Raw genomic sequence first — 22,378 nt, 5'->3', positions numbered from 1 at the left:
TATTCGTTCCGAAAACGCACTGCATGTGAATGACGCCACCTTTGATGGTCTCACCATGTAGGGCTGCAGCTCAGCCAGCGTTCTCCCTGTCTGTCGCGGTTGGATTGTTTCCATCGACGTCTTTTACTACAGGAACTTCACGAATCGGAGGGAGCTCGTAGCCGATGCCCTTGCTAACACAGAAGACAAACTGTTGCTATTACGAGTCTCCGGGTGGTACATGAAAAGAACCGTCGTTTCCGTGGTGTAGCGGTTATCACGTCTGCTTTACACGCAGAAGGTCCCCGGTTCGATCCCGGGCGGGAACACAACAATTTTAATCTATATTTCGGATTTCATTTCCGAGATGACCTCACGTCCGCGTATGCAGAGACAAGCAATGTCGTATGCTAGACGGATAGGGCGTCATTTTACGGTCAAATACTGTTGCTCTCTTATTGCACCGGTATTTGGTAACTGAGAACGCCCCTAGCTCCATTATGGCTGGCAAAATTTATAATCCGGTTCTTCAGGGCTACTTCAAGTGCGCTTGCTACTGGCTTTCCTGAGCTCACCCTACTCGCCTTGTCACAGCTCTGTCAAAGTGTGATGCTAACTAATAATGAGAAACTCTTAGCCACGCTCAATCTTACATGCCACCCCTTGGTTGTTGCCGTCGCTAGTAAGATGAGGGTAGACTGTCGCACAATTAAGCTGAATCTCCACTCACGGTGCACATATCCCGCAAAGACAACCTTGTTTTCCGTTGCATGCAAAATTACCGTCTGCTTTTCTACCGAATTCCACCTACGTACTTTACTGGTGCCGCATTCTTGTTATATCCACGTGCTATAACAGGCGTCTACTCTTCATTGAGGAGCTGCAACCGGGGCTGAGTTCCACCTACTCTTCAGCACGGTCAAAATGGCAGGGCTCGTCCGGGATTTGAACCCGGGACCTCCTGCACCCAAAGCAGGAATCATACCCCTAGACCAACGAGCCACCTGGCTGGAGCAGTCAAGTTAATCCCAAGTAGTGCGCCTCACAGGGAACACAAACTTTCACGTGAATTCGCAAGATAAACGCTTTCTGCAGGCAGCACTCACCACTGATGAGAAGAATATTAAAGGCAACGAATAAAAAGCGAAATAACTGCATCGAGCACTGCTTATGAACAGCCGGCAGTGCCTCAGTTTCGGTATGTGGTTTCTCAGGGTTAAGAGAAGGCGAATGCACTAAACAAAAGAACATCGGGAAACCAGGCACCAACTCGTAACGAAAAGATTGCACAATATACTGCAAGCAAAATTTCCAGAAGACGGATACTGAAGACGCCGCAGACAAAAGAATTATTCTATGCAGTAACGAATATCTAGGAAGCGTGAATTGCATGTGCTGCTCCACCACACAACTTCTTTTGATACTGTTTTACTTATTCTAAATTTTCATTACCTCATCGTCTCTAGAATACTGTGCGGTTATCACCTGGTTTCCAACAGCGATAGTAGTAAGTAAATCGACTACAAAGTCTTTCAAAGTAGGTCAGACACAAAAAAAAAATCGGAGCTGCGTGTAGCTCATGTCATTCTGCTTTCAATCGTGAATCTCCGGCTGGGAGTAGTGGCGTACTTCTGTAATCCAAGCTTCTGGGAGGCCGTTGTGTGGGAGAGATCTGGAAACAACTACAGATTCGACCGTTCCACGAGCTCAGGAACGGCCGCGATGCCTTCATCGAGCTCTGCAGATCGACAGATGATAGTGTGGAAATTTCGGCAAGCGGTGGCTAAGGGTTAAGAGAAGCCAAACGCACTAAACACAAGAAAGTCGGGAAACCGAAGCACACAACTCATAACGAAAAGATTGCGGAATGCAGTGCGAAAGCAAAACTTCGAGAAGACCAACTCTGAAGCCATCGGCGAGCTAGGAATTATTCCGCACAAGAAGCGATCATGTAGGAAGAGCGAGCCGAAGCTGTCGCTCGACCACACAATAAATTTTTGCTTAATCCCAATTTGCAGTACCGGTTCGACACTAGAATACTGCGCCTTGGTTCTTCCAAAAGCGATAGTAATAAGCACGTCCACTGCAGTGTCATTTGGGGTAGTGAGTCAGACATGGGGAGGATATGAGGCGGGTGGAATATGCAACGACAGGGGCATTGCAGGGCGGCCGCCGACTCCTTGGGCTGTGGCGCACCGGTGCCGGCGGCGGCCTGGCTGGGCTGCTGGTGCCTCCATGTAGAGCTGCCGCCGAGCCCAGGCACCGTGCCGCTAACGAAGCGATTGCCTTTGGTGACATCTTTTGCAATAACGACTGCGCGAATCGACGGTATCTCGTAAGGAAGGAAAGAGCAGCAGCTGCCGCCGAGCCCAGGCGCCGTGCCTAACACGCAGAAGGTCCCCGGCTCGATTGCGGGCGGAAACCCGTTTTCGTCGCACTCAGCAAGACACTTGCTACGATCTCTACTGTGACCATTTAAATCAACTTCAAACGTTCCATCAGCAGGGTGCACATGGCTCAAATGAAACATGAAACGGTTTCAGAACTGGTTGTCGGATTTTAGCGCTGACTTGGAGGCCTGGAAATGCGCGAAACAGCCGCCGCCATGCGATTTGTTACCGCACCGTTGTACAAAACGCAAGGGCTCGTCCGGGATTTGAACCCGGGACCTCCTGCACCCGAAGCAGGAATCATACCCCTAGATCAACGAGCCTATTCGTTCCGAAAACGCACTGCATGTGAATGACGCCACCTTTGATGGTCTCACCATGTAGGGCTGCAGCTCAGCCAGCGTTCTCCCTGTCTGTCGCGGTTGGATTGTTTCCATCGACGTCTTTTACTACAGGAACTTCACGAATCGGAGGGAGCTCGTAGCCGATGCCCTTGCTAACACAGAAGACAAACTGTTGCTATTACGAGTCTCCGGGTGGTACATGAACAGAACCGTCGTTTCCGTGGTGTAGCGGTTATCACGTCTGCTTTACACGCAGAAGGTCCCCGGTTCGATCCCGGGCGGGAACACAACAATTTTAATCTATATTTCGGATTTCATTTCCGAGATGACCTCACGTCCGCGTATGCAGAGACAAGCAATGTCGTATGCTAGACGGATAGGGCGTCATTTTACGGTCAAATACTGTTGCTCTCTTATTGCACCGGTATTTGGTAACTGAGAACGCCCCTAGCTCCATTATGGCTGGCAAAATTTATAATCCGGTTCTTCAGGGCTACTTCAAGTGCGCTTGCTACTGGCTTTCCTGAGCTCACCCTACTCGCCTTGTCACAGCTCTGTCAAAGTGTGATGCTAACTAATAATGAGAAACTCTTAGCCACGCTCAATCTTACATGCCACCCCTTGGTTGTTGCCGTCGCTAGTAAGATGAGGGTAGACTGTCGCACAATTAAGCTGAATCTCCACTCACGGTGCACATATCCCGCAAAGACAACCTTGTTTTCCGTTGCATGCAAAATTACCGTCTGCTTTTCTACCGAATTCCACCTACGTACTTTACTGGTGCCGCATTCTTGTTATATCCACGTGCTATAACAGGCGTCTACTCTTCATTGAGGAGCTGCAACCGGGGCTGAGTTCCACCTACTCTTCAGCACGGTCAAAATGGCAGGGCTCGTCCGGGATTTGAACCCGGGACCTCCTGCACCCAAAGCAGGAATCATACCCCTAGACCAACGAGCCACCTGGCTGGAGCAGTCAAGTTAATCCCAAGTAGTGCGCCTCACAGGGAACACAAACTTTCACGTGAATTCGCAAGATAAACGCTTTCTGCAGGCAGCACTCACCACTGATGAGAAGAATATTAAAGGCAACGAATAAAAAGCGAAATAACTGCATCGAGCACTGCTTATGAACAGCCGGCAGTGCCTCAGTTTCGGTATGTGGTTTCTCAGGGTTAAGAGAAGGCGAATGCACTAAACAAAAGAACATCGGGAAACCAGGCACCAACTCGTAACGAAAAGATTGCACAATATACTGCAAGCAAAATTTCCAGAAGACGGATACTGAAGACGCCGCAGACAAAAGAATTATTCTATGCAGTAACGAATATCTAGGAAGCGTGAATTGCATGTGCTGCTCCACCACACAACTTCTTTTGATACTGTTTTACTTATTCTAAATTTTCATTACCTCATCGTCTCTAGAATACTGTGCGGTTATCACCTGGTTTCCAACAGCGATAGTAGTAAGTAAATCGACTACAAAGTCTTTCAAAGTAGGTCAGACACAAAAAAAAAATCGGAGCTGCGTGTAGCTCATGTCATTCTGCTTTCAATCGTGAATCTCCGGCTGGGAGTAGTGGCGTACTTCTGTAATCCAAGCTTCTGGGAGGCCGTTGTGTGGGAGAGATCTGGAAACAACTACAGATTCGACCGTTCCACGAGCTCAGGAACGGCCGCGATGCCTTCATCGAGCTCTGCAGATCGACAGATGATAGTGTGGAAATTTCGGCAAGCGGTGGCTAAGGGTTAAGAGAAGCCAAACGCACTAAACACAAGAAAGTCGGGAAACCGAAGCACACAACTCATAACGAAAAGATTGCGGAATGCAGTGCGAAAGCAAAACTTCGAGAAGACCAACTCTGAAGCCATCGGCGAGCTAGGAATTATTCCGCACAAGAAGCGATCATGTAGGAAGAGCGAGCCGAAGCTGTCGCTCGACCACACAATAAATTTTTGCTTAATCCCAATTTGCAGTACCGGTTCGACACTAGAATACTGCGCCTTGGTTCTTCCAAAAGCGATAGTAATAAGCACGTCCACTGCAGTGTCATTTGGGGTAGTGAGTCAGACATGGGGAGGATATGAGGCGGGTGGAATATGCAACGACAGGGGCATTGCAGGGCGGCCGCCGACTCCTTGGGCTGTGGCGCACCGGTGCCGGCGGCGGCCTGGCTGGGCTGCTGGTGCCTCCATGTAGAGCTGCCGCCGAGCCCAGGCACCGTGCCGCTAACGAAGCGATTGCCTTTGGTGACATCTTTTGCAATAACGACTGCGCGAATCGACGGTATCTCGTAAGGAAGGAAAGAGCAGCAGCTGCCGCCGAGCCCAGGCGCCGTGCCTAACACGCAGAAGGTCCCCGGCTCGATTGCGGGCGGAAACCCGTTTTCGTCGCACTCAGCAAGACACTTGCTACGATCTCTACTGTGACCATTTAAATCAACTTCAAACGTTCCATCAGCAGGGTGCACATGGCTCAAATGAAACATGAAACGGTTTCAGAACTGGTTGTCGGATTTTAGCGCTGACTTGGAGGCCTGGAAATGCGCGAAACAGCCGCCGCCATGCGATTTGTTACCGCACCGTTGTACAAAACGCAAGGGCTTGTCCGGGATTTGAACCCGGGACCTCCTGCACCCGAAGCAGGAATCATACCCCTAGACCAACGAGCCTATTCGTTCCGAAAACGCACTGCATGTGAATGACGCCACCTTTGATGGTCTCACCATGTAGGGCTGCAGCTCAGCCAGCGTTCTCCCTGTCTGTCGCGGTTGGATTGTTTCCATCGACGTCTTTTACTACAGGAACTTCACGAATCGGAGGGAGCTCGTAGCCGATGCCCTTGCTAACACAGAAGACAAACTGTTGCTATTACGAGTCTCCGGGTGGTACATGAAAAGAACCGTCGTTTCCGTGGTGTAGCGGTTATCACGTCTGCTTTACACGCAGAAGGTCCCCGGTTCGATCCCGGGCGGGAACACAACAATTTTAATCTATATTTCGGATTTCATTTCCGAGATGACCTCACGTCCGCGTATGCAGAGACAAGCAATGTCGTATGCTAGACGGATAGGGCGTCATTTTACGGTCAAATACTGTTGCTCTCTTATTGCACCGGTATTTGGTAACTGAGAACGCCCCTAGCTCCATTATGGCTGGCAAAATTTATAATCCGGTTCTTCAGGGCTACTTCAAGTGCGCTTGCTACTGGCTTTCCTGAGCTCACCCTACTCGCCTTGTCACAGCTCTGTCAAAGTGTGATGCTAACTAATAATGAGAAACTCTTAGCCACGCTCAATCTTACATGCCACCCCTTGGTTGTTGCCGTCGCTAGTAAGATGAGGGTAGACTGTCGCACAATTAAGCTGAATCTCCACTCACGGTGCACATATCCCGCAAAGACAACCTTGTTTTCCGTTGCATGCAAAATTACCGTCTGCTTTTCTACCGAATTCCACCTACGTACTTTACTGGTGCCGCATTCTTGTTATATCCACGTGCTATAACAGGCGTCTACTCTTCATTGAGGAGCTGCAACCGGGGCTGAGTTCCACCTACTCTTCAGCACGGTCAAAATGGCAGGGCTCGTCCGGGATTTGAACCCGGGACCTCCTGCACCCAAAGCAGGAATCATACCCCTAGACCAACGAGCCACCTGGCTGGAGCAGTCAAGTTAATCCCAAGTAGTGCGCCTCACAGGGAACACAAACTTTCACGTGAATTCGCAAGATAAACGCTTTCTGCAGGCAGCACTCACCACTGATGAGAAGAATATTAAAGGCAACGAATAAAAAGCGAAATAACTGCATCGAGCACTGCTTATGAACAGCCGGCAGTGCCTCAGTTTCGGTATGTGGTTTCTCAGGGTTAAGAGAAGGCGAATGCACTAAACAAAAGAACATCGGGAAACCAGGCACCAACTCGTAACGAAAAGATTGCACAATATACTGCAAGCAAAATTTCCAGAAGACGGATACTGAAGACGCCGCAGACAAAAGAATTATTCTATGCAGTAACGAATATCTAGGAAGCGTGAATTGCATGTGCTGCTCCACCACACAACTTCTTTTGATACTGTTTTACTTATTCTAAATTTTCATTACCTCATCGTCTCTAGAATACTGTGCGGTTATCACCTGGTTTCCAACAGCGATAGTAGTAAGTAAATCGACTACAAAGTCTTTCAAAGTAGGTCAGACACAAAAAAAAAATCGGAGCTGCGTGTAGCTCATGTCATTCTGCTTTCAATCGTGAATCTCCGGCTGGGAGTAGTGGCGTACTTCTGTAATCCAAGCTTCTGGGAGGCCGTTGTGTGGGAGAGATCTGGAAACAACTACAGATTCGACCGTTCCACGAGCTCAGGAACGGCCGCGATGCCTTCATCGAGCTCTGCAGATCGACAGATGATAGTGTGGAAATTTCGGCAAGCGGTGGCTAAGGGTTAAGAGAAGCCAAACGCACTAAACACAAGAAAGTCGGGAAACCGAAGCACACAACTCATAACGAAAAGATTGCGGAATGCAGTGCGAAAGCAAAACTTCGAGAAGACCAACTCTGAAGCCATCGGCGAGCTAGGAATTATTCCGCACAAGAAGCGATCATGTAGGAAGAGCGAGCCGAAGCTGTCGCTCGACCACACAATAAATTTTTGCTTAATCCCAATTTGCAGTACCGGTTCGACACTAGAATACTGCGCCTTGGTTCTTCCAAAAGCGATAGTAATAAGCACGTCCACTGCAGTGTCATTTGGGGTAGTGAGTCAGACATGGGGAGGATATGAGGCGGGTGGAATATGCAACGACAGGGGCATTGCAGGGCGGCCGCCGACTCCTTGGGCTGTGGCGCACCGGTGCCGGCGGCGGCCTGGCTGGGCTGCTGGTGCCTCCATGTAGAGCTGCCGCCGAGCCCAGGCACCGTGCCGCTAACGAAGCGATTGCCTTTGGTGACATCTTTTGCAATAACGACTGCGCGAATCGACGGTATCTCGTAAGGAAGGAAAGAGCAGCAGCTGCCGCCGAGCCCAGGCGCCGTGCCTAACACGCAGAAGGTCCCCGGCTCGATTGCGGGCGGAAACCCGTTTTCGTCGCACTCAGCAAGACACTTGCTACGATCTCTACTGTGACCATTTAAATCAACTTCAAACGTTCCATCAGCAGGGTGCACATGGCTCAAATGAAACATGAAACGGTTTCAGAACTGGTTGTCGGATTTTAGCGCTGACTTGGAGGCCTGGAAATGCGCGAAACAGCCGCCGCCATGCGATTTGTTACCGCACCGTTGTACAAAACGCAAGGGCTCGTCCGGGATTTGAACCCGGGACCTCCTGCACCCGAAGCAGGAATCATACCCCTAGACCAACGAGCCTATTCGTTCCGAAAACGCACTGCATGTGAATGACGCCACCTTTGATGGTCTCACCATGTAGGGCTGCAGCTCAGCCAGCGTTCTCCCTGTCTGTCGCGGTTGGATTGTTTCCATCGACGTCTTTTACTACAGGAACTTCACGAATCGGAGGGAGCTCGTAGCCGATGCCCTTGCTAACACAGAAGACAAACTGTTGCTATTACGAGTCTCCGGGTGGTACATGAAAAGAACCGTCGTTTCCGTGGTGTAGCGGTTATCACGTCTGCTTTACACGCAGAAGGTCCCCGGTTCGATCCCGGGCGGGAACACAACAATTTTAATCTATATTTCGGATTTCATTTCCGAGATGACCTCACGTCCGCGTATGCAGAGACAAGCAATGTCGTATGCTAGACGGATAGGGCGTCATTTTACGGTCAAATACTGTTGCTCTCTTATTGCACCGGTATTTGGTAACTGAGAACGCCCCTAGCTCCATTATGGCTGGCAAAATTTATAATCCGGTTCTTCAGGGCTACTTCAAGTGCGCTTGCTACTGGCTTTCCTGAGCTCACCCTACTCGCCTTGTCACAGCTCTGTCAAAGTGTGATGCTAACTAATAATGAGAAACTCTTAGCCACGCTCAATCTTACATGCCACCCCTTGGTTGTTGCCGTCGCTAGTAAGATGAGGGTAGACTGTCGCACAATTAAGCTGAATCTCCACTCACGGTGCACATATCCCGCAAAGACAACCTTGTTTTCCGTTGCATGCAAAATTACCGTCTGCTTTTCTACCGAATTCCACCTACGTACTTTACTGGTGCCGCATTCTTGTTATATCCACGTGCTATAACAGGCGTCTACTCTTCATTGAGGAGCTGCAACCGGGGCTGAGTTCCACCTACTCTTCAGCACGGTCAAAATGGCAGGGCTCGTCCGGGATTTGAACCCGGGACCTCCTGCACCCAAAGCAGGAATCATACCCCTAGACCAACGAGCCACCTGGCTGGACCAGTCAAGTTAATCCCAAGTAGTGCGCCTCACAGGGAACACAAACTTTCACGTGAATTCGCAAGATAAACGCTTTCTGCAGGCAGCACTCACCACTGATGAGAAGAATATTAAAGGCAACGAATAAAAAGCGAAATAACTGCATCGAGCACTGCTTATAAACAGCCGGCAGTGCCTCAGTTTCGGTATGTGGTTTCTCAGGGTTAAGAGAAGGCGAATGCACTAAACAAAAGAACATCGGGAAACCAGGCACCAACTCGTAACGAAAAGATTGCACAATATACTGCAAGCAAAATTTCCAGAAGACGGATACTGAAGACGCCGCAGACAAAAGAATTATTCTATGCAGTAACGAATATCTAGGAAGCGTGAATTGCATGTGCTGCTCCACCACACAACTTCTTTTGATACTGTTTTACTTATTCTAAATTTTCATTACCTCATCGTCTCTAGAATACTGTGCGGTTATCACCTGGTTTCCAACAGCGATAGTAGTAAGTAAATCGACTACAAAGTCTTTCAAAGTAGGTCAGACACAAAAAAAAAATCGGAGCTGCGTGTAGCTCATGTCATTCTGCTTTCAATCGTGAATCTCCGGCTGGGAGTAGTGGCGTACTTCTGTAATCCAAGCTTCTGGGAGGCCGTTGTGTGGGAGAGATCTGGAAACAACTACAGATTCGACCGTTCCACGAGCTCAGGAACGGCCGCGATGCCTTCATCGAGCTCTGCAGATCGACAGATGATAGTGTGGAAATTTCGGCAAGCGGTGGCTAAGGGTTAAGAGAAGCCAAACGCACTAAACACAAGAAAGTCGGGAAACCGAAGCACACAACTCATAACGAAAAGATTGCGGAATGCAGTGCGAAAGCAAAACTTCGAGAAGACCAACTCTGAAGCCATCGGCGAGCTAGGAATTATTCCGCACAAGAAGCGATCATGTAGGAAGAGCGAGCCGAAGCTGTCGCTCGACCACACAATAAATTTTTGCTTAATCCCAATTTGCAGTACCGGTTCGACACTAGAATACTGCGCCTTGGTTCTTCCAAAAGCGATAGTAATAAGCACGTCCACTGCAGTGTCATTTGGGGTAGTGAGTCAGACATGGGGAGGATATGAGGCGGGTGGAATATGCAACGACAGGGGCATTGCAGGGCGGCCGCCGACTCCTTGGGCTGTGGCGCACCGGTGCCGGCGGCGGCCTGGCTGGGCTGCTGGTGCCTCCATGTAGAGCTGCCGCCGAGCCCAGGCACCGTGCCGCTAACGAAGCGATTGCCTTTGGTGACATCTTTTGCAATAACGACTGCGCGAATCGACGGTATCTCGTAAGGAAGGAAAGAGCAGCAGCTGCCGCCGAGCCCAGGCGCCGTGCCTAACACGCAGAAGGTCCCCGGCTCGATTGCGGGCGGAAACCCGTTTTCGTCGCACTCAGCAAGACACTTGCTACGATCTCTACTGTGACCATTTAAATCAACTTCAAACGTTCCATCAGCAGGGTGCACATGGCTCAAATGAAACATGAAACGGTTTCAGAACTGGTTGTCGGATTTTAGCGCTGACTTGGAGGCCTGGAAATGCGCGAAACAGCCGCCGCCATGCGATTTGTTACCGCACCGTTGTACAAAACGCAAGGGCTCGTCCGGGATTTGAACCCGGGACCTCCTGCACCCGAAGCAGGAATCATACCCCTAGACCAACGAGCCTATTCGTTCCGAAAACGCACTGCATGTGAATGACGCCACCTTTGATGGTCTCACCATGTAGGGCTGCAGCTCAGCCAGCGTTCTCCCTGTCTGTCGCGGTTGGATTGTTTCCATCGACGTCTTTTACTACAGGAACTTCACGAATCGGAGGGAGCTCGTAGCCGATGCCCTTGCTAACACAGAAGACAAACTGTTGCTATTACGAGTCTCCGGGTGGTACATGAAAAGAACCGTCGTTTCCGTGGTGTAGCGGTTATCACGTCTGCTTTACACGCAGAAGGTCCCCGGTTCGATCCCGGGCGGGAACATAACAATTTTAATCTATATTTCGGATTTCATTTCCGAGATGACCTCACGTCCGCGTATGCAGAGACAAGCAATGTCGTATGCTAGACGGATAGGGCGTCATTTTACGGTCAAATACTGTTGCTCTCTTATTGCACCGGTATTTGGTAACTGAGAACGCCCCTAGCTCCATTATGGCTGGCAAAATTTATAATCCGGTTCTTCAGGGCTACTTCAAGTGCGCTTGCTACTGGCTTTCCTGAGCTCACCCTACTCGCCTTGTCACAGCTCTGTCAAAGTGTGATGCTAACTAATAATGAGAAACTCTTAGCCACGCTCAATCTTACATGCCACCCCTTGGTTGTTGCCGTCGCTAGTAAGATGAGGGTAGACTGTCGCACAATTAAGCTGAATCTCCACTCACGGTGCACATATCCCGCAAAGACAACCTTGTTTTCCGTTGCATGCAAAATTACCGTCTGCTTTTCTACCGAATTCCACCTACGTACTTTACTGGTGCCGCATTCTTGTTATATCCACGTGCTATAACAGGCGTCTACTCTTCATTGAGGAGCTGCAACCGGGGCTGAGTTCCACCTACTCTTCAGCACGGTCAAAATGGCAGGGCTCGTCCGGGATTTGAACCCGGGACCTCCTGCACCCAAAGCAGGAATCATACCCCTAGACCAACGAGCCACCTGGCTGGAGCAGTCAAGTTAATCCCAAGTAGTGCGCCTCACAGGGAACACAAACTTTCACGTGAATTCGCAAGATAAACGCTTTCTGCAGGCAGCACTCACCACTGATGAGAAGAATATTAAAGGCAACGAATAAAAAGCGAAATAACTGCATCGAGCACTGCTTATGAACAGCCGGCAGTGCCTCAGTTTCGGTATGTGGTTTCTCAGGGTTAAGAGAAGGCGAATGCACTAAACAAAAGAACATCGGGAAACCAGGCACCAACTCGTAACGAAAAGATTGCACAATATACTGCAAGCAAAATTTCCAGAAGACGGATACTGAAGACGCCGCAGACAAAAGAATTATTCTATGCAGTAACGAATATCTAGGAAGCGTGAATTGCATGTGCTGCTCCACCACACAACTTCTTTTGATACTGTTTTACTTATTCTAAATTTTCATTACCTCATCGTCTCTAGAATACTGTGCGGTTATCACCTGGTTTCCAACAGCGATAGTAGTAAGTAAATCGACTACAAAGTCTTTCAAAGTAGGTCAGACACAAAAAAAAAATCGGAGCTGCGTGTAGCTCATGTCATTCTGCTTTCAATCGTGAATCTCCGGCTGGGAGTAGTGGCGTACTTCTGTAATCCAAGCTTCTGGGAGGCCGTTGTGTGGGAGAGATCTGGAAACAACTACAGATTCGACCGTTCCACGAGCTCAGGAACGGCCGCGATGCCTTCATCGAGCTCTGCAGATCGACAGATGATAGTGTGGAAATTTCGGCAAGCGGTGGCTAAGGGTTAAGAGAAGCCAAACGCACTAAACACAAGAAAGTCGGGAAACCGAAGCACACAACTCATAACGAAAAGATTGCGGAATGCAGTGCGAAAGCAAAACTTCGAGAAGACCAACTCTGAAGCCATCGGCGAGCTAGGAATTATTCCGCACAAGAAGCGATCATGTAGGAAGAGCGAGCCGAAGCTGTCGCTCGACCACACAATAAATTTTTGCTTAATCCCAATTTGCAGTACCGGTTCGACACTAGAATACTGCGCCTTGGTTCTTCCAAAAGCGATAGTAATAAGCACGTCCACTGCAGTGTCATTTGGGGTAGTGAGTCAGACATGGGGAGGATATGAGGCGGGTGGAATATGCAACGACAGGGGCATTGCAGGGCGGCCGCCGACTCCTTGGGCTGTGGCGCACCGGTGCCGGCGGCGGCCTGGCTGGGCTGCTGGTGCCTCCATGTAGAGCTGCCGCCGAGCCCAGGCACCGTGCCGCTAACGAAGCGATTGCCTTTGGTGACATCTTTTGCAATAACGACTGCGCGAATCGACGGTATCTCGTAAGGAAGGAAAGAGCAGCAGCTGCCGCCGAGCCCAGGCGCCGTGCCTAACACGCAGAAGGTCCCCGGCTCGATTGCGGGCGGAAACCCGTTTTCGTCGCACTCAGCAAGACACTTGCTACGATCTCTACTGTGACCATTTAAATCAACTTCAAACGTTCCATCAGCAGGGTGCACATGGCTCAAATGAAACATGAAACGGTTTCAGAACTGGTTGTCGGATTTTAGCGCTGACTTGGAGGCCTGGAAATGCGCGAAACAGCCGCCGCCATGCGATTTGTTACCGCACCGTTGTACAAAACGCAAGGGCTCGTCCGGGATTTGAACCCGGGACCTCCTGCACCCGAAGCAGGAATCATACCCCTAGACCAACGAGCCTATTCGTTCCGAAAACGCACTGCATGTGAATGACGCCACCTTTGATGGTCTCACCATGTAGGGCTGCAGCTCAGCCAGCGTTCTCCCTGTCTGTCGCGGTTGGATTGTTTCCATCGACGTCTTTTACTACAGGAACTTCACGAATCGGAGGGAGCTCGTAGCCGATGCCCTTGCTAACACAGAAGACAAACTGTTGCTATTACGAGTCTCCGGGTGGTACATGAAAAGAACCGTCGTTTCCGTGGTGTAGCGGTTATCACGTCTGCTTTACACGCAGAAGGTCCCCGGTTCGATCCCGGGCGGGAACACAACAATTTTAATCTATATTTCGGATTTCATTTCCGAGATGACCTCACGTCCGCGTATGCAGAGACAAGCAATGTCGTATGCTAGACGGATAGGGCGTCATTTTACGGTCAAATACTGTTGCTCTCTTATTGCACCGGTATTTGGTAACTGAGAACGCCCCTAGCTCCATTATGGCTGGCAAAATTTATAATCCGGTTCTTCAGGGCTACTTCAAGTGCGCTTGCTACTGGCTTTCCTGAGCTCACCCTACTCGCCTTGTCACAGCTCTGTCAAAGTGTGATGCTAACTAATAATGAGAAACTCTTAGCCACGCTCAATCTTACATGCCACCCCTTGGTTGTTGCCGTCGCTAGTAAGATGAGGGTAGACTGTCGCACAATTAAGCTGAATCTCCACTCACGGTGCACATATCCCGCAAAGACAACCTTGTTTTCCGTTGCATGCAAAATTACCGTCTGCTTTTCTACCGAATTCCACCTACGTACTTTACTGGTGCCGCATTCTTGTTATATCCACGTGCTATAACAGGCGTCTACTCTTCATTGAGGAGCTGCAACCGGGGCTGAGTTCCACCTACTCTTCAGCACGGTCAAAATGGCAGGGCTCGTCCGGGATTTGAACCCGGGACCTCCTGCACCCAAAGCAGGAATCATACCCCTAGACCAACGAGCCACCTGGCTGGACCAGTCAAGTTAATCCCAAGTAGTGCGCCTCACAGGGAACACAAACTTTCACGTGAATTCGCAAGATAAACGCTTTCTGCAGGCAGCACTCACCACTGATGAGAAGAATATTAAAGGCAACGAATAAAAAGCGAAATAACTGCATCGAGCACTGCTTATAAACAGCCGGCAGTGCCTCAGTTTCGGTATGTGGTTTCTCAGGGTTAAGAGAAGGCGAATGCACTAAACAAAAGAACATCGGGAAACCAGGCACCAACTCGTAACGAAAAGATTGCACAATATACTGCAAGCAAAATTTCCAGAAGACGGATACTGAAGACGCCGCAGACAAAAGAATTATTCTATGCAGTAACGAATATCTAGGAAGCGTGAATTGCATGTGCTGCTCCACCACACAACTTCTTTTGATACTGTTTTACTTATTCTAAATTTTCATTACCTCATCGTCTCTAGAATACTGTGCGGTTATCACCTGGTTTCCAACAGCGATAGTAGTAAGTAAATCGACTACAAAGTCTTTCAAAGTAGGTCAGACACAAAAAAAAAATCGGAGCTGCGTGTAGCTCATGTCATTCTGCTTTCAATCGTGAATCTCCGGCTGGGAGTAGTGGCGTACTTCTGTAATCCAAGCTTCTGGGAGGCCGTTGTGTGGGAGAGATCTGGAAACAACTACAGATTCGACCGTTCCACGAGCTCAGGAACGGCCGCGATGCCTTCATCGAGCTCTGCAGATCGACAGATGATAGTGTGGAAATTTCGGCAAGCGGTGGCTAAGGGTTAAGAGAAGCCAAACGCACTAAACACAAGAAAGTCGGGAAACCGAAGCACACAACTCATAACGAAAAGATTGCGGAATGCAGTGCGAAAGCAAAACTTCGAGAAGACCAACTCTGAAGCCATCGGCGAGCTAGGAATTATTCCGCACAAGAAGCGATCATGTAGGAAGAGCGAGCCGAAGCTGTCGCTCGACCACACAATAAATTTTTGCTTAATCCCAATTTGCAGTACCGGTTCGACACTAGAATACTGCGCCTTGGTTCTTCCAAAAGCGATAGTAATAAGCACGTCCACTGCAGTGTCATTTGGGGTAGTGAGTCAGACATGGGGAGGATATGAGGCGGGTGGAATATGCAACGACAGGGGCATTGCAGGGCGGCCGCCGACTCCTTGGGCTGTGGCGCACCGGTGCCGGCGGCGGCCTGGCTGGGCTGCTGGTGCCTCCATGTAGAGCTGCCGCCGAGCCCAGGCACCGTGCCGCTAACGAAGCGATTGCCTTTGGTGACATCTTTTGCAATAACGACTGCGCGAATCGACGGTATCTCGTAAGGAAGGAAAGAGCAGCAGCTGCCGCCGAGCCCAGGCGCCGTGCCTAACACGCAGAAGGTCCCCGGCTCGATTGCGGGCGGAAACCCGTTTTCGTCGCACTCAGCAAGACACTTGCTACGATCTCTACTGTGACCATTTAAATCAACTTCAAACGTTCCATCAGCAGGGTGCACATGGCTCAAATGAAACATGAAACGGTTTCAGAACTGGTTGTCGGATTTTAGCGCTGACTTGGAGGCCTGGAAATGCGCGAAACAGCCGCCGCCATGCGATTTGTTACCGCACCGTTGTACAAAACGCAAGGGCTCGTCCGGGATTTGAACCCGGGACCTCCTGCACCCGAAGCAGGAATCATACCCCTAGACCAACGAGCCTATTCGTTCCGAAAACGCACTGCATGTGAATGACGCCACCTTTGATGGTCTCACCATGTAGGGCTGCAGCTCAGCCAGCGTTCTCCCTGTCTGTCGCGGTTGGATTGTTTCCATCGACGTCTTTTACTACAGGAACTTCACGAATCGGAGGGAGCTCGTAGCCGATGCCCTTGCTAACACAGAAGACAAACTGTTGCTATTACGAGTCTCCGGGTGGTACATGAAAAGAACCGTCGTTTCCGTGGTGTAGCGGTTATCACGTCTGCTTTACACGCAGAAGGTCCCCGGTTCGATCCCGGGCGGGAACATAACAATTTTAATCTATATTTCGGATTTCATTTCCGAGATGACCTCACGTCCGCGTATGCAGAGACAAGCAATGTCGTATGCTAGACGGATAGGGCGTCATTTTACGGTCAAATACTGTTGCTCTCTTATTGCACCGGTATTTGGTAACTGAGAACGCCCCTAGCTCCATTATGGCTGGCAAAATTTATAATCCGGTTCTTCAGGGCTACTTCAAGTGCGCTTGCTACTGGCTTTCCTGAGCTCACCCTACTCGCCTTGTCACAGCTCTGTCAAAGTGTGATGCTAACTAATAATGAGAAACTCTTAGCCACGCTCAATCTTACATGCCACCCCTTGGTTGTTGCCGTCGCTAGTAAGATGAGGGTAGACTGTCGCACAATTAAGCTGAATCTCCACTCACGGTGCACATATCCCGCAAAGACAACCTTGTTTTCCGTTGCATGCAAAATTACCGTCTGCTTTTCTACCGAATTCCACCTACGTACTTTACTGGTGCCGCATTCTTGTTATATCCACGTGCTATAACAGGCGTCTACTCTTCATTGAGGAGCTGCAACCGGGGCTGAGTTCCACCTACTCTTCAGCACGGTCAAAATGGCAGGGCTCGTCCGGGATTTGAACCCGGGACCTCCTGCACCCAAAGCAGGAATCATACCCCTAGACCAACGAGCCACCTGGCTGGAGCAGTCAAGTTAATCCCAAGTAGTGCGCCTCACAGGGAACACAAACTTTCACGTGAATTCGCAAGATAAACGCTTTCTGCAGGCAGCACTCACCACTGATGAGAAGAATATTAAAGGCAACGAATAAAAAGCGAAATAACTGCATCGAGCACTGCTTATGAACAGCCGGCAGTGCCTCAGTTTCGGTATGTGGTTTCTCAGGGTTAAGAGAAGGCGAATGCACTAAACAAAAGAACATCGGGAAACCAGGCACCAACTCGTAACGAAAAGATTGCACAATATACTGCAAGCAAAATTTCCAGAAGACGGATACTGAAGACGCCGCAGACAAAAGAATTATTCTATGCAGTAACGAATATCTAGGAAGCGTGAATTGCATGTGCTGCTCCACCACACAACTTCTTTTGATACTGTTTTACTTATTCTAAATTTTCATTACCTCATCGTCTCTAGAATACTGTGCGGTTATCACCTGGTTTCCAACAGCGATAGTAGTAAGTAAATCGACTACAAAGTCTTTCAAAGTAGGTCAGACACAAAAAAAAAATCGGAGCTGCGTGTAGCTCATGTCATTCTGCTTTCAATCGTGAATCTCCGGCTGGGAGTAGTGGCGTACTTCTGTAATCCAAGCTTCTGGGAGGCCGTTGTGTGGGAGAGATCTGGAAACAACTACAGATTCGACCGTTCCACGAGCTCAGGAACGGCCGCGATGCCTTCATCGAGCTCTGCAGATCGACAGATGATAGTGTGGAAATTTCGGCAAGCGGTGGCTAAGGGTTAAGAGAAGCCAAACGCACTAAACACAAGAAAGTCGGGAAACCGAAGCACACAACTCATAACGAAAAGATTGCGGAATGCAGTGCGAAAGCAAAACTTCGAGAAGACCAACTCTGAAGCCATCGGCGAGCTAGGAATTATTCCGCACAAGAAGCGATCATGTAGGAAGAGCGAGCCGAAGCTGTCGCTCGACCACACAATAAATTTTTGCTTAATCCCAATTTGCAGTACCGGTTCGACACTAGAATACTGCGCCTTGGTTCTTCCAAAAGCGATAGTAATAAGCACGTCCACTGCAGTGTCATTTGGGGTAGTGAGTCAGACATGGGGAGGATATGAGGCGGGTGGAATATGCAACGACAGGGGCATTGCAGGGCGGCCGCCGACTCCTTGGGCTGTGGCGCACCGGTGCCGGCGGCGGCCTGGCTGGGCTGCTGGTGCCTCCATGTAGAGCTGCCGCCGAGCCCAGGCACCGTGCCGCTAACGAAGCGATTGCCTTTGGTGACATCTTTTGCAATAACGACTGCGCGAATCGACGGTATCTCGTAAGGAAGGAAAGAGCAGCAGCTGCCGCCGAGCCCAGGCGCCGTGCCTAACACGCAGAAGGTCCCCGGCTCGATTGCGGGCGGAAACCCGTTTTCGTCGCACTCAGCAAGACACTTGCTACGATCTCTACTGTGACCATTTAAATCAACTTCAAACGTTCCATCAGCAGGGTGCACATGGCTCAAATGAAACATGAAACGGTTTCAGAACTGGTTGTCGGATTTTAGCGCTGACTTGGAGGCCTGGAAATGCGCGAAACAGCCGCCGCCATGCGATTTGTTACCGCACCGTTGTACAAAACGCAAGGGCTCGTCCGGGATTTGAACCCGGGACCTCCTGCACCCGAAGCAGGAATCATACCCCTAGACCAACGAGCCTATTCGTTCCGAAAACGCACTGCATGTGAATGACGCCACCTTTGATGGTCTCACCATGTAGGGCTGCAGCTCAGCCAGCGTTCTCCCTGTCTGTCGCGGTTGGATTGTTTCCATCGACGTCTTTTACTACAGGAACTTCACGAATCGGAGGGAGCTCGTAGCCGATGCCCTTGCTAACACAGAAGACAAACTGTTGCTATTACGAGTCTGCGGGTGGTACATGAAAAGAACCGTCGTTTCCGTGGTGTAGCGGTTATCACGTCTGCTTTACACGCAGAAGGTCCCCGGTTCGATCCCGGGCGGGAACACAACAATTTTAATCTATATTTCGGATTTCATTTCCGAGATGACCTCACGTCCGCGTATGCAGAGACAAGCAATGTCGTATGCTAGACGGATAGGGCGTCATTTTACGGTCAAATACTGTTGCTCTCTTATTGCACCGGTATTTGGTAACTGAGAACGCCCCTAGCTCCATTATGGCTGGCAAAATTTATAATCCGGTTCTTCAGGGCTACTTCAAGTGCGCTTGCTACTGGCTTTCCTGAGCTCACCCTACTCGCCTTGTCACAGCTCTGTCAAAGTGTGATGCTAACTAATAATGAGAAACTCTTAGCCACGCTCAATCTTACATGCCACCCCTTGGTTGTTGCCGTCGCTAGTAAGATGAGGGTAGACTGTCGCACAATTAAGCTGAATCTCCACTCACGGTGCACATATCCCGCAAAGACAACCTTGTTTTCCGTTGCATGCAAAATTACCGTCTGCTTTTCTACCGAATTCCACCTACGTACTTTACTGGTGCCGCATTCTTGTTATATCCACGTGCTATAACAGGCGTCTACTCTTCATTGAGGAGCTGCAACCGGGGCTGAGTTCCACCTACTCTTCAGCACGGTCAAAATGGCAGGGCTCGTCCGGGATTTGAACCCGGGACCTCCTGCACCCAAAGCAGGAATCATACCCCTAGACCAACGAGCCACCTGGCTGGAGCAGTCAAGTTAATCCCAAGTAGTGCGCCTCACAGGGAACACAAACTTTCACGTGAATTCGCAAGATAAACGCTTTCTGCAGGCAGCACTCACCACTGATGAGAAGAATATTAAAGGCAACGAATAAAAAGCGAAATAACTGCATCGAGCACTGCTTATGAACAGCCGGCAGTGCCTCAGTTTCGGTATGTGGTTTCTCAGGGTTAAGAGAAGGCGAATGCACTAAACAAAAGAACATCGGGAAACCAGGCACCAACTCGTAACGAAAAGATTGCACAATATACTGCAAGCAAAATTTCCAGAAGACGGATACTGAAGACGCCGCAGACAAAAGAATTATTCTATGCAGTAACGAATATCTAGGAAGCGTGAATTGCATGTGCTGCTCCACCACACAACTTCTTTTGATACTGTTTTACTTATTCTAAATTTTCATTACCTCATCGTCTCTAGAATACTGTGCGGTTATCACCTGGTTTCCAACAGCGATAGTAGTAAGTAAATCGACTACAAAGTCTTTCAAAGTAGGTCAGACACAAAAAAAAAATCGGAGCTGCGTGTAGCTCATGTCATTCTGCTTTCAATCGTGAATCTCCGGCTGGGAGTAGTGGCGTACTTCTGTAATCCAAGCTTCTGGGAGGCCGTTGTGTGGGAGAGATCTGGAAACAACTACAGATTCGACCGTTCCACGAGCTCAGGAACGGCCGCGATGCCTTCATCGAGCTCTGCAGATCGACAGATGATAGTGTGGAAATTTCGGCAAGCGGTGGCTAAGGGTTAAGAGAAGCCAAACGCACTAAACACAAGAAAGTCGGGAAACCGAAGCACACAACTCATAACGAAAAGATTGCGGAATGCAGTGCGAAAGCAAAACTTCGAGAAGACCAACTCTGAAGCCATCGGCGAGCTAGGAATTATTCCGCACAAGAAGCGATCATGTAGGAAGAGCGAGCCGAAGCTGTCGCTCGACCACACAATAAATTTTTGCTTAATCCCAATTTGCAGTACCGGTTCGACACTAGAATACTGCGCCTTGGTTCTTCCAAAAGCGATAGTAATAAGCACGTCCACTGCAGTGTCATTTGGGGTAGTGAGTCAGACATGGGGAGGATATGAGGCGGGTGGAATATGCAACGACAGGGGCATTGCAGGGCGGCCGCCGACTCCTTGGGCTGTGGCGCACCGGTGCCGGCGGCGGCCTGGCTGGGCTGCTGGTGCCTCCATGTAGAGCTGCCGCCGAGCCCAGGCACCGTGCCGCTAACGAAGCGATTGCCTTTGGTGACATCTTTTGCAATAACGACTGCGCGAATCGACGGTATCTCGTAAGGAAGGAAAGAGCAGCAGCTGCCGCCGAGCCCAGGCGCCGTGCCTAACACGCAGAAGGTCCCCGGCTCGATTGCGGGCGGAAACCCGTTTTCGTCGCACTCAGCAAGACACTTGCTACGATCTCTACTGTGACCATTTAAATCAACTTCAAACGTTCCATCAGCAGGGTGCACATGGCTCAAATGAAACATGAAACGGTTTCAGAACTGGTTGTCGGATTTTAGCGCTGACTTGGAGGCCTGGAAATGCGCGAAACAGCCGCCGCCATGCGATTTGTTACCGCACCGTTGTACAAAACGCAAGGGCTCGTCCGGGATTTGAACCCGGGACCTCCTGCACCCGAAGCAGGAATCATACCCCTAGACCAACGAGCCTATTCGTTCCGAAAACGCACTGCATGTGAATGACGCCACCTTTGATGGTCTCACCATGTAGGGCTGCAGCTCAGCCAGCGTTCTCCCTGTCTGTCGCGGTTGGATTGTTTCCATCGACGTCTTTTACTACAGGAACTTCACGAATCGGAGGGAGCTCGTAGCCGATGCCCTTGCTAACACAGAAGACAAACTGTTGCTATTACGAGTCTGCGGGTGGTACATGAAAAGAACCGTCGTTTCCGTGGTGTAGCGGTTATCACGTCTGCTTTACACGCAGAAGGTCCCCGGTTCGATCCCGGGCGGGAACACAACAATTTTAATCTATATTTCGGATTTCATTTCCGAGATGACCTCACGTCCGCGTATGCAGAGACAAGCAATGTCGTATGCTAGACGGATAGGGCGTCATTTTACGGTCAAATACTGTTGCTCTCTTATTGCACCGGTATTTGGTAACTGAGAACGCCCCTAGCTCCATTATGGCTGGCAAAATTTATAATCCGGTTCTTCAGGGCTACTTCAAGTGCGCTTGCTACTGGCTTTCCTGAGCTCACCCTACTCGCCTTGTCACAGCTCTGTCAAAGTGTGATGCTAACTAATAATGAGAAACTCTTAGCCACGCTCAATCTTACATGCCACCCCTTGGTTGTTGCCGTCGCTAGTAAGATGAGGGTAGACTGTCGCACAATTAAGCTGAATCTCCACTCACGGTGCACATATCCCGCAAAGACAACCTTGTTTTCCGTTGCATGCAAAATTACCGTCTGCTTTTCTACCGAATTCCACCTACGTACTTTACTGGTGCCGCATTCTTGTTATATCCACGTGCTATAACAGGCGTC

At 49.8% G+C, this 22,378-nt stretch overlaps 25 non-coding genes across 25 annotated transcripts; 9 read left to right on the top strand and 16 right to left on the bottom strand.

Annotated features, from left to right (window-relative positions):
• Positions 1 to 235: 235 nt before the first annotated feature.
• Positions 236 to 308, top strand: Trnav-uac. Its single transcript has one exon. It is a non-coding gene; the product is annotated as a tRNA-Val (tRNA).
• A 601-nt stretch (positions 309 to 909) lies between these two features.
• On the bottom strand, positions 910 to 981 carry Trnap-ugg. The gene has a single exon. It is a non-coding gene; the product is annotated as a tRNA-Pro (tRNA).
• Positions 982 to 2,620: 1,639 nt separating this feature from the next.
• On the bottom strand, positions 2,621 to 2,692 carry Trnap-cgg. Its single transcript has one exon. It is a non-coding gene; the product is annotated as a tRNA-Pro (tRNA).
• Positions 2,693 to 2,927: 235 nt separating this feature from the next.
• Trnav-uac lies at positions 2,928 to 3,000 on the top strand. The gene has a single exon. It is a non-coding gene; the product is annotated as a tRNA-Val (tRNA).
• A 601-nt stretch (positions 3,001 to 3,601) lies between these two features.
• On the bottom strand, positions 3,602 to 3,673 carry Trnap-ugg. The gene has a single exon. It is a non-coding gene; the product is annotated as a tRNA-Pro (tRNA).
• Positions 3,674 to 5,312: 1,639 nt separating this feature from the next.
• On the bottom strand, positions 5,313 to 5,384 carry Trnap-cgg. The gene has a single exon. It is a non-coding gene; the product is annotated as a tRNA-Pro (tRNA).
• A 235-nt stretch (positions 5,385 to 5,619) lies between these two features.
• Trnav-uac lies at positions 5,620 to 5,692 on the top strand. Its single transcript has one exon. It is a non-coding gene; the product is annotated as a tRNA-Val (tRNA).
• A 601-nt stretch (positions 5,693 to 6,293) lies between these two features.
• Trnap-ugg lies at positions 6,294 to 6,365 on the bottom strand. The gene has a single exon. It is a non-coding gene; the product is annotated as a tRNA-Pro (tRNA).
• A 1,639-nt stretch (positions 6,366 to 8,004) lies between these two features.
• Trnap-cgg lies at positions 8,005 to 8,076 on the bottom strand. Its single transcript has one exon. It is a non-coding gene; the product is annotated as a tRNA-Pro (tRNA).
• Positions 8,077 to 8,311: 235 nt separating this feature from the next.
• Trnav-uac lies at positions 8,312 to 8,384 on the top strand. Its single transcript has one exon. It is a non-coding gene; the product is annotated as a tRNA-Val (tRNA).
• Positions 8,385 to 8,985: 601 nt separating this feature from the next.
• Positions 8,986 to 9,057, bottom strand: Trnap-ugg. Its single transcript has one exon. It is a non-coding gene; the product is annotated as a tRNA-Pro (tRNA).
• A 1,639-nt stretch (positions 9,058 to 10,696) lies between these two features.
• On the bottom strand, positions 10,697 to 10,768 carry Trnap-cgg. Its single transcript has one exon. It is a non-coding gene; the product is annotated as a tRNA-Pro (tRNA).
• Positions 10,769 to 11,003: 235 nt separating this feature from the next.
• Trnav-uac lies at positions 11,004 to 11,076 on the top strand. The gene has a single exon. It is a non-coding gene; the product is annotated as a tRNA-Val (tRNA).
• Positions 11,077 to 11,677: 601 nt separating this feature from the next.
• Positions 11,678 to 11,749, bottom strand: Trnap-ugg. The gene has a single exon. It is a non-coding gene; the product is annotated as a tRNA-Pro (tRNA).
• A 1,639-nt stretch (positions 11,750 to 13,388) lies between these two features.
• On the bottom strand, positions 13,389 to 13,460 carry Trnap-cgg. Its single transcript has one exon. It is a non-coding gene; the product is annotated as a tRNA-Pro (tRNA).
• A 235-nt stretch (positions 13,461 to 13,695) lies between these two features.
• On the top strand, positions 13,696 to 13,768 carry Trnav-uac. The gene has a single exon. It is a non-coding gene; the product is annotated as a tRNA-Val (tRNA).
• Positions 13,769 to 14,369: 601 nt separating this feature from the next.
• On the bottom strand, positions 14,370 to 14,441 carry Trnap-ugg. The gene has a single exon. It is a non-coding gene; the product is annotated as a tRNA-Pro (tRNA).
• A 1,639-nt stretch (positions 14,442 to 16,080) lies between these two features.
• Positions 16,081 to 16,152, bottom strand: Trnap-cgg. The gene has a single exon. It is a non-coding gene; the product is annotated as a tRNA-Pro (tRNA).
• A 235-nt stretch (positions 16,153 to 16,387) lies between these two features.
• On the top strand, positions 16,388 to 16,460 carry Trnav-uac. The gene has a single exon. It is a non-coding gene; the product is annotated as a tRNA-Val (tRNA).
• A 601-nt stretch (positions 16,461 to 17,061) lies between these two features.
• On the bottom strand, positions 17,062 to 17,133 carry Trnap-ugg. Its single transcript has one exon. It is a non-coding gene; the product is annotated as a tRNA-Pro (tRNA).
• A 1,639-nt stretch (positions 17,134 to 18,772) lies between these two features.
• On the bottom strand, positions 18,773 to 18,844 carry Trnap-cgg. Its single transcript has one exon. It is a non-coding gene; the product is annotated as a tRNA-Pro (tRNA).
• A 235-nt stretch (positions 18,845 to 19,079) lies between these two features.
• Positions 19,080 to 19,152, top strand: Trnav-uac. The gene has a single exon. It is a non-coding gene; the product is annotated as a tRNA-Val (tRNA).
• Positions 19,153 to 19,753: 601 nt separating this feature from the next.
• Trnap-ugg lies at positions 19,754 to 19,825 on the bottom strand. Its single transcript has one exon. It is a non-coding gene; the product is annotated as a tRNA-Pro (tRNA).
• A 1,639-nt stretch (positions 19,826 to 21,464) lies between these two features.
• Trnap-cgg lies at positions 21,465 to 21,536 on the bottom strand. The gene has a single exon. It is a non-coding gene; the product is annotated as a tRNA-Pro (tRNA).
• A 235-nt stretch (positions 21,537 to 21,771) lies between these two features.
• Trnav-uac lies at positions 21,772 to 21,844 on the top strand. Its single transcript has one exon. It is a non-coding gene; the product is annotated as a tRNA-Val (tRNA).
• Positions 21,845 to 22,378: the final 534 nt, after the last annotated feature.

Source organism: Schistocerca piceifrons, unplaced genomic scaffold (assembly GCF_021461385.2).
Source record: "Schistocerca piceifrons isolate TAMUIC-IGC-003096 unplaced genomic scaffold, iqSchPice1.1 HiC_scaffold_527, whole genome shotgun sequence".
Taxonomy (NCBI): Eukaryota; Metazoa; Arthropoda; class Insecta; order Orthoptera; family Acrididae; genus Schistocerca; species Schistocerca piceifrons.
Note: the sequence above shows the minus strand (reverse complement) of the source record. Positions and strands in the feature narration are given on the sequence as shown.